An 8085-nucleotide genomic window follows, 5' to 3' on the forward strand; every position below is an offset into this window, starting at 1 on the left:
TCAGTTTCTCCTTTAAAAGAAAAAAAAAAACTAAGATGTTACTTTGAAAAAAGATTCCTCTTGAAAACAAAACTGCCCAAGAGGACTATTGCCTTTCATAACGTCCTTCCTGGAAAACCTATTATTTTCCATTTATAGCTAAAATTTTCATGGTCATTTCCTCTGCAGTGAACTTCCCTTTCTCCTTATAATTAGTGCCTCAAACATTGGCAAAGACCAGGGAACAGAAAGCCACAAGAGTGCATTCCATGCTCTTGAAGGAATTTTTTTCATCACATCAGTTTACCTAATCAAATAAGAAGTTGTATTCCACACAAGAGGAGAAGAAACAACCACACTGAAAGACTGCATTTTTGACCAGCATTCATTTATTCAACAGTTATTTTAAGAACAGCTCCTACAGGAAAGTGGACTAAATGACAACAAAGTATAATGACATAAATGCATGAAAATGCCACAATGAAACTCCTTACATTTTATGCTAACTTTACAAATTAATTTAAAAGAGAAGCAGACAAATAAAATACAGCTATTATATATAAATTATATGGAGCTTGTAGGATATAGAAAGGACTGCACAAATCCTGTCCCAAAAGAATTTACAGTCTAGAGGAAAGAGAGTAGACGGGTCCCCGCTAAGGTACAGTGGAGCATAGATTGGAGAAAGATTCTTGCTGGCAAGAGCCTGAAAGGAAGGCTGTGAGGACGCGGTAGCTAACTGGCTTGTGAGGAAACAGGACGGACCTGGAGGGAAGTGGAAAGACTAAAGCGATGAGCGTGGAGCTGCTCAGAGGAGTAGTGTGTGTATAGGAAGAAAATGAGTCAATGCCGATACCCAAAGATTAGATGGTTCGGTAGGATACATGAAAAGGTGTGAGCAGAGATCAAAGGGAAAGACATGTTAGAGACAAGCCTTGCAACCCTGAGACTGGCAGGAGGAATTCTACACCAGTGAGAATCCTCCAGGGGATTGTAGGCAGAGGAAAAGGAAGGTTTGGAATGAGGCAATGCTAGAATGCCAAGGTCAACCACACAGTATCTGTACTGATGGTAGGCTGGGTTTTGATGAAGTTATAGGATAGCATGACATGAAAAGGAGGGAGAAGCCGTTTTAAGATCAAAATTGATACGACTTGCTATCTGACAGTCTGCAGAGGGAAAGGGCAGAGGAGGGAGTAGTCAAAGTTGACCTGGAGATCTTGAAGCTAACTGATTGGGATGGAATCATGAGAATTACAGGATGAGATGCTCAGGAGGGGAAGTGCAAGAGGGAGAGTCTATTAGAGCTGCCTGACGACTGTTGGAAAGTACTATTGCCCGTTTAGAAAAAATGTCAAAGTTGAGGTAGAAACAAAGGTTGAAACCATCTGCACAGATGGGAACACCAAAGTCATGACTTTGAATGAGCCACAATTCTTGTTTGTAGATCATGAAGTCAAAGGGTATTTTGCTAATTATCTAGTTTGGTAAATGTAGACAGCCAATATCAGATTATTACAGTCTAGATATTTTACATGGTGAATGACCCAGTTTTGCAGTTCAATCAATCAAATTAAACAAGTCATCCTCAATCTGCCCTTAGCTTTGGGCTGTGTCGATACATCCAATGGGTGCACGTGCTCACGGAAACTGAAAACCCAGCTCGGACACTGATTTGCTGGTACTAATCTCGATGCCTCCAGGATCTCAGCTACTACCTGGTCAACAACACCTCATGTCAACAGCCCACTGGACAGTTTACAGAGCAAATAGCCTTCTTCCCACTTAGCCTGGCACCCACTTACTGTCATTAGGAAGAAATCTTCCCGTGAAAGAGAAAATATATCACCACAGCACTATAGGAATGCAGACTAACACCTTCGTGTCTGAGGGGTGGGGTTGCCCTGGCGAAAGTCACATTCTAAGGAGTGACAGGGCTTCTGAGGGAATTTCAGCTAAAGCATGAAGCCGGTGTATATTACAACCTAAAAGATTTCATTCTTCTGTGTAGAAACTTCAGTTGGAGACAAGAATGGGTGAGATATCTCTAACGCTTTTACTTATACAGAACACATAGACATTTGGACTCAGAGGAGCTGCAGTCTGTCAGGCGTGAAGAGAACTCTGCTGTGCCCAGTGCTTCCCCCGTGGCAGGGAGGGTGCTGTCTACCCTTCATCTCAAGTTCAGTGACCAACTACTGTTTAGAGAGCATGGAGGCTCGTGTCTAAGTCCCATTTTAAAAGGTAGGCTGAGCTGATGAATTGGACAACCTATGTTCCCATAGTTTATCAAGAGAGAAAAAAATAGTATTTTTCACAGGCAGAAATGGGTTCTACAACAAAGAAATTCTAAGGCTCATTGTCTTTCCTTTCCAATCAGATTTTCTAGAGAGACAAAAAGGCCTTAGTGGAAAATAGCTAAGGACATTGCCAGCCATCTAATCTCTGTAGCCCTAATGGAGAGGCCTGCACCAAACACCTGTCAGACCCATAGACCACAAACCCATCTAAGACAATGACAATCTAGTAAGAAGTACCTGCCCCGTTTCAACTCTTTTTTCCCTACTCCATTCCAAGCCTGAGAAAGAAACCAGACTCCACCCACTGTCTATGCATGCGAGGCTTAACAGAGGGAGACACTACCTGACATTTTTCTTTGTTTGTTTTTTAAGCCTCATGAATGAATCTTTATTCAGTACAGACAGATATTTACAGCCAATAGCACAAAGGCCACAGACAAGAACGTGGAAGTACACCTGGGCTTTTAAGTTCTGGCCAGGCTCTCTCACGTGCCTAACACATTCCACCTGCCGGGGGGGGGGGGGGGGGGGGGGGGCGGAGTCATGTGGCAATGCCAGCATCTTTAGAGCTCTTAATTCAGCCACTGATGACCATAATGAGGACCTTTGTTTGAACTAGCTCCTCTTCCAATCTAAAGTCATCTATTGGGTTAATTTCAAACTAGCACCTGGCTAACATCATGCACTGGTAACAAGGACAGGTTTAGTGAGTTTTAAGCTCAGACTCCCGGACCTTCTGGCCGGTCTTGTCCACCTCTGCATTCTGAGGCTCAGTAGACTGAGGATAAAAGGGACCTACCAGCCAGTTGAGAGGCGTGTTGTTAACAAGGTCATCCATCACATCATCTAAGGATTCTATAATTTTCTGCAGCTGCCCCTTACTGGAAGTGAGGAAGCCATCAGACACTTCCTTAAAGGAGGCAGCATTGCAGAACACTGAGTAAATGTCGCCTGCCATCACCCCCAAGTGGTTGGCCTGATCTTAGACATTCTGTGGCAACCCTTGGACGTTGGACAGGAGAGTCTGGCATGTAGTTTGGAGCTGCTGAGTCAGGTTACGGGCGATAGCCAGAGTGCGTGACTCCATGTGTTCCGCACAGTGGGACTCGTCAGTGTCATGGTAGCCAATGCTTCTCTTCCACTCCACCCATGAGACATGGATCTTATCCTGGGCACTCTGGATTTTCTGGTTGGCACTGTGCATGTTTTTCTTGGCGAATTCAATCAGATGAACAGTGGAATGAAGCCGAGACATGGTCTTCTGGCTTTTCTGTTTGGCATCTTTAACCCTGCTGAGAGCCTGCTGATAGGCCCGGGAGCGGAGCTTAGTGGACAGGGACCCCAATCTTACATAGTAACTTGGCTTCTGAACCATATCAAACCCTTCCACCTTTTTTGCTTCTGTCTCTAGCTCTTCCTGAGTGAGAGGCAGTACTGGTCTACCAGGAGTTCTGACTTGGCAAGTGCATTTTCTACCCCGCTGCTCACAAGTGCATTTTCTACCCCGCTGCACTATCCGACTCCCCAAAACTGTGTTGATGCCGCCATTGACTACAGACTGGGTCCTCTCCATGCTGCCAGTCACTGCTCCTTCGGTCTTATCCACCACCCTGTGATCGTGCTGGCTACAGAATCTCTGGTCCCGGTCACAGTAGTTGTCACTGCATCTTTTGCCCCAGTTACAGCACCTTTGGCATGGGCAACAATCTCAGCTGTCAGCTGATTGAGAATAGGCAGTCTTTCCTCGGTCCTGTCTAGCCCCTTGTAAGCGTAGGTATTGGCAACAGCAATTTGTGACTCCAGCTTTGATGGGCAGCGCACTTGTCACAGTCACAGAGGTGACGGTCTTCACACCCTTCTCTGCCATCTCACACACAGATCTCAAATTTGGATGCTGGTCCTATCAGCAGGCTCTCAGCAGGGTTAAAGATGCCAAACAGAAAAGCCAGAAGACCATGTCTCGGCTTCATTCCACTGTTCATCTGATTGAATTCGCCAAGAAAAACATGCACAGTGCCAACCAGAAAATCCAGAGTGCCCAGGATAAGCTCTATGTCTCATGGGTGGAGTGGAAGAGAAGCATTGGCTACCATGACACTGACGAGTCCCACTGTGCGGAACACATGGAGTCACGCACTCTGGCTATCGCCCGTAACCTGACTCAGGTCATAGGTTGAGCTCACCAAGGGCAAGTTGTCTACCCTGGTCACCATGCTCAGTTGTGGATCAATTGCAACCGAAGCCATTTTTTCCTCCTGGAGGAAAAAAAAAAAAAACTAATGGCCCAAAGAGCAGAAAAAAAAAAAAAAAAAAAAAAAAAAACAAGTCTACACGGTCCAGCCCGCAGCACCGACAATATCTGATTTTAAGTTAACTTAGAAGTGTTGACATTCTATAAACTGGACTTGCCAAGTAAAGACTGCATTTAACAACTTTAAAATGTTGTGTGTATTCTTACACTGCCCTGTCTGTGTTGGGTCTTAACTGGGGAGAAGGAGATTTGGTTTTAAATCACCTTTGGAGTGTTGAGAATTGATAAGCTGCACTTGCTGAAAAAAAGATCACTTGCCAACTTAACATTTTGTTTATCTGTCTGTCTGTTTGCTTGTTTGTACCAGGGTCACATTTTGGTGCCCCGGGCTTAACTGGAATTCAAGGTCTTCCTGCCTCAGCTTCCTGAGTGCTGTTATTACAGATGTTTGCCACCACAGCAAGCTGGAACATAGTTCCAACGTCTTCCAGCCTCCATCTCCCTTTCTTTCCCTTTCCTTCCCCCACTTTCTTTCCTGCCTCTGCTTCCCAAATGCTGGGCTATCCGCGGAACTTTCCCTGGCTGGGTACCTATCTGAAATTTTTATCCAGGATCAATAGGTTCACCATGTCAATTGCACACACCGTTCCTCCCTCCTGTCCATTGCCTGCAAAGATTTGCGTGGATCTGAGAAACATCACGGGTGGGGGATGACAGCAACAAATAAAACTAAAAGTGCCCTGACTCAGACTTAGCCTCACACCGCAGAGGTGGGCAAAAGCGGTGCACGCAGAAGGAAACCGTCATTCCGGTATCAGCTGAGCTCAGCTCATCCCGAGAGAATCAAATGGAATTAGCTGACAGTCTCCTCCCAATATTTCTGCAAATCCCCAAAAGTCAGCAACCCACCCCATGGTTCCTCAGCATGCTCCCCATTCTGTTCCTCACGTTTAGAAGAGAGACTCTCCCTCACTCTCCTCAGAACACTCCCACAGCAGGCCGTTACCTTTCACCTGCAGTTAGCCCCTGAGCAGGGGACATAAGCATCCTTTGTCTTTGAACGTCCTAGGCAGGTGTCTACCCTGTGCTGCTCCCAGGGACTGGCAGCCTTTGGCTCTGTGGCTTTTCCCTGGATTTTCCTGCATCTCGCTCTAGCTTCCTTTACCTTCTCATCCAGAAAGTCCTCATTTACTTTTTATGCTGATTGGTTTGGCTATTGCTGTGTTTCATTGCGCCTTCCAAATCATGCCCTGGGGGCATCATCTCTGCTAAATAAAAGGCTATTTAATCCAGGGAGAAATTATGCTACTTCCTTCCAGGCTGAAGCTGCCGCAGTCACTCGCGGTTGATATAGGAATTGCTTTATCTTGGTCATAAGATGCGGCAACAGGGCTTGATGTGGAGGGGAGGGGTGTTTATTGCTACAGAGTGGTAGCAGGTGGCGGAGCTCCTGACCCTCAAGGAGCCTGACAGCAAAGGGTGCACTGAGTGAAACAGCCTGAAAATTCTGGATCTGATAAAGTCAGCATGGGCCCTTTTTACTTTTCCTGCATCTACACACACACACACACACACACACACACACACACACACACACAGATACTTCCTTTGGTAGCTATGAGACATGGTGGGCCATCACTCTCCCTGACATTGAAGCACAATGGAGCAAGTCCTGATTCAGCAGAAGGCCAGTGGCTTTCGAGTTTTATGAAGACTTATGCATCCAGAACAAAGGCCATGGGGAAAGGGCTTTAGCACCACACAGTCCGCTGAATTATTGAACCTGGCCTCATCGGAGTCCTTGCTCTGGTACCTGACAGTTAAGAACTCTTGTCAGCAACTACTGACAGCTCAAGCAGCCTAGTGGAACTATCTCAGATGGATGCAAAAGAATAAAAACGAAATATCCTCTGTCTTCACAAAAGCAGCGAATAGGATCTCTTAAGCCTTGACCAGTGGTGCTGTCCCATTTGTTATAAAGACACTAGGTATGGGAATATCCACCTCAACAGTGGTGCTTCAACAGAAGGGATGTAGGAGCAGTCTGGCAGGCAAGGGTCGGCAAAGAGGAGCAAAGAGGTAGCGGCTACAAATCTGGGCGCAGCAGATAGTGGTGAGGAGTAACTGTCGATGGTGTAAGCACCCTTTAGAGGGGCGCGGTGAAAGTCTGTCCTTGAGTCAACAAGAAGCCCGTCCACCCGGGCTCTGTTGGCTGCTATTGACATTCAAGTTTAATATGATGTGGCTGCATTTGCAGTCAGCGGCTGCTAAATCCCGAGATATTTGGATTACACGGCCATAAACGGCTTTTGTCTCTAAGTCCATGAAATTTACAGAGATACAAGGTTGCGCTGCTGTGGAATCACTCTGTGACTTTGACTCATTCTGCTGACAATGTTTTCCAGAATGCTCTGAGAGAAATTTCCAAGCAAAATATTGCAAGCAACATAGGTAATAATATCTAAATAAAGACCATGGCTGTTAGATTGATTGCTTTACCACCTCATCTGATGAAATGCTTGCCATTGTTCTAAGAAGTGGCTGTGCTCCTCTCTCTTTCTCCCTCCCAACCCCACCTCCCCTCCTTCTTACTCTTCAGCCCTGGCCGCCCTAGAACTCATGCTCCTCCAGTCCTCACCTTCCAGGTGCTAGAATCCTCTATCTTATTTTAGATGTAGACAAAGTTCAAAGATTTGAATAACCTAAGCTCAGTTGACTAATAAACATTGCAACCACTCAGCTGGAGACATGAAAATGAATGTTGAAGTAGGATGACCCGTACGTAGACTTGGGGAGCTATCTCTAGCGCCCTTCCTTTAATACCCTTTCTCCGAAGTCAGCTTCCCTAAAATTGAATTGGGGTTGATGTCTCCCATGGATTGACTTCCTGAGGAAGTCCTCCCAGGGTCTCTGATAAGGAAGTAAGGAAGGTCAGAGAGTCAAGTATGAGATCTCGGGAAAAGCACCACGGAAGTGACGCCGCGATCTTGTGGTGTTGGGGTGGGAGGCCGGGGGCAAACTACACCTCAGAGCTATCTCTTTGTGTTGGTTTTACGAGATAAGGCTTCTCTGTGTAACAGAGCTGTCCCGGAACTAGCTCTTGTAGCTCACAGAGATCCACCTGTCTCTGCCTCCCAAATGCTGGGAGTAAAGGTGTGCACCACCGCCGCCCAGCATCTCAGAGCTTTCTAAGCAGAAGTACCTTCACCTCTGCCAGTTGGCACCGTACACATAGGAAACACCCACCAGAGCTTGCAAAGCAAATCTCACCAAACTCATTGACACATAAGGGGGATCCAACAGGTCTGCCCAGAGCACGGCCGTTGTCCACTGAGCCCATTCAACAGCACAGCTGGGCCACGGCCAGCTACAGTCCTTGACTGCTGTCCTAGGGAGAAGAGATTTAGAGGGAGCCTTCGATAGGGGGCTCTGACTCCCAGTCGATAGCTGGGAAGAGTAGAAAGGCACATGAGCCTTTCAGTGAAAAGGAGCTGTGTATTGGGAGCCTGGCATTTTCAAGTTTCCATAGGATTATGTTATGGAGGAGGCAGCTTA

At 46.4% G+C, this 8085-nt stretch overlaps 1 pseudogene; it reads right to left on the reverse strand.

The window, feature by feature from the left end:
- Window positions 1-2982: 2982 nt before the first annotated feature.
- On the reverse strand, window positions 2983-4525 carry LOC121443644 (annotated as a pseudogene).
- Window positions 4526-8085: the final 3560 nt, after the last annotated feature.

Source organism: Microtus oregoni, unplaced genomic scaffold (assembly GCF_018167655.1).
Source record: "Microtus oregoni isolate MIOR12 unplaced genomic scaffold, Mior012 000110F_ref0000174, whole genome shotgun sequence".
Classification (NCBI taxonomy): domain Eukaryota; kingdom Metazoa; phylum Chordata; class Mammalia; order Rodentia; family Cricetidae; genus Microtus; species Microtus oregoni.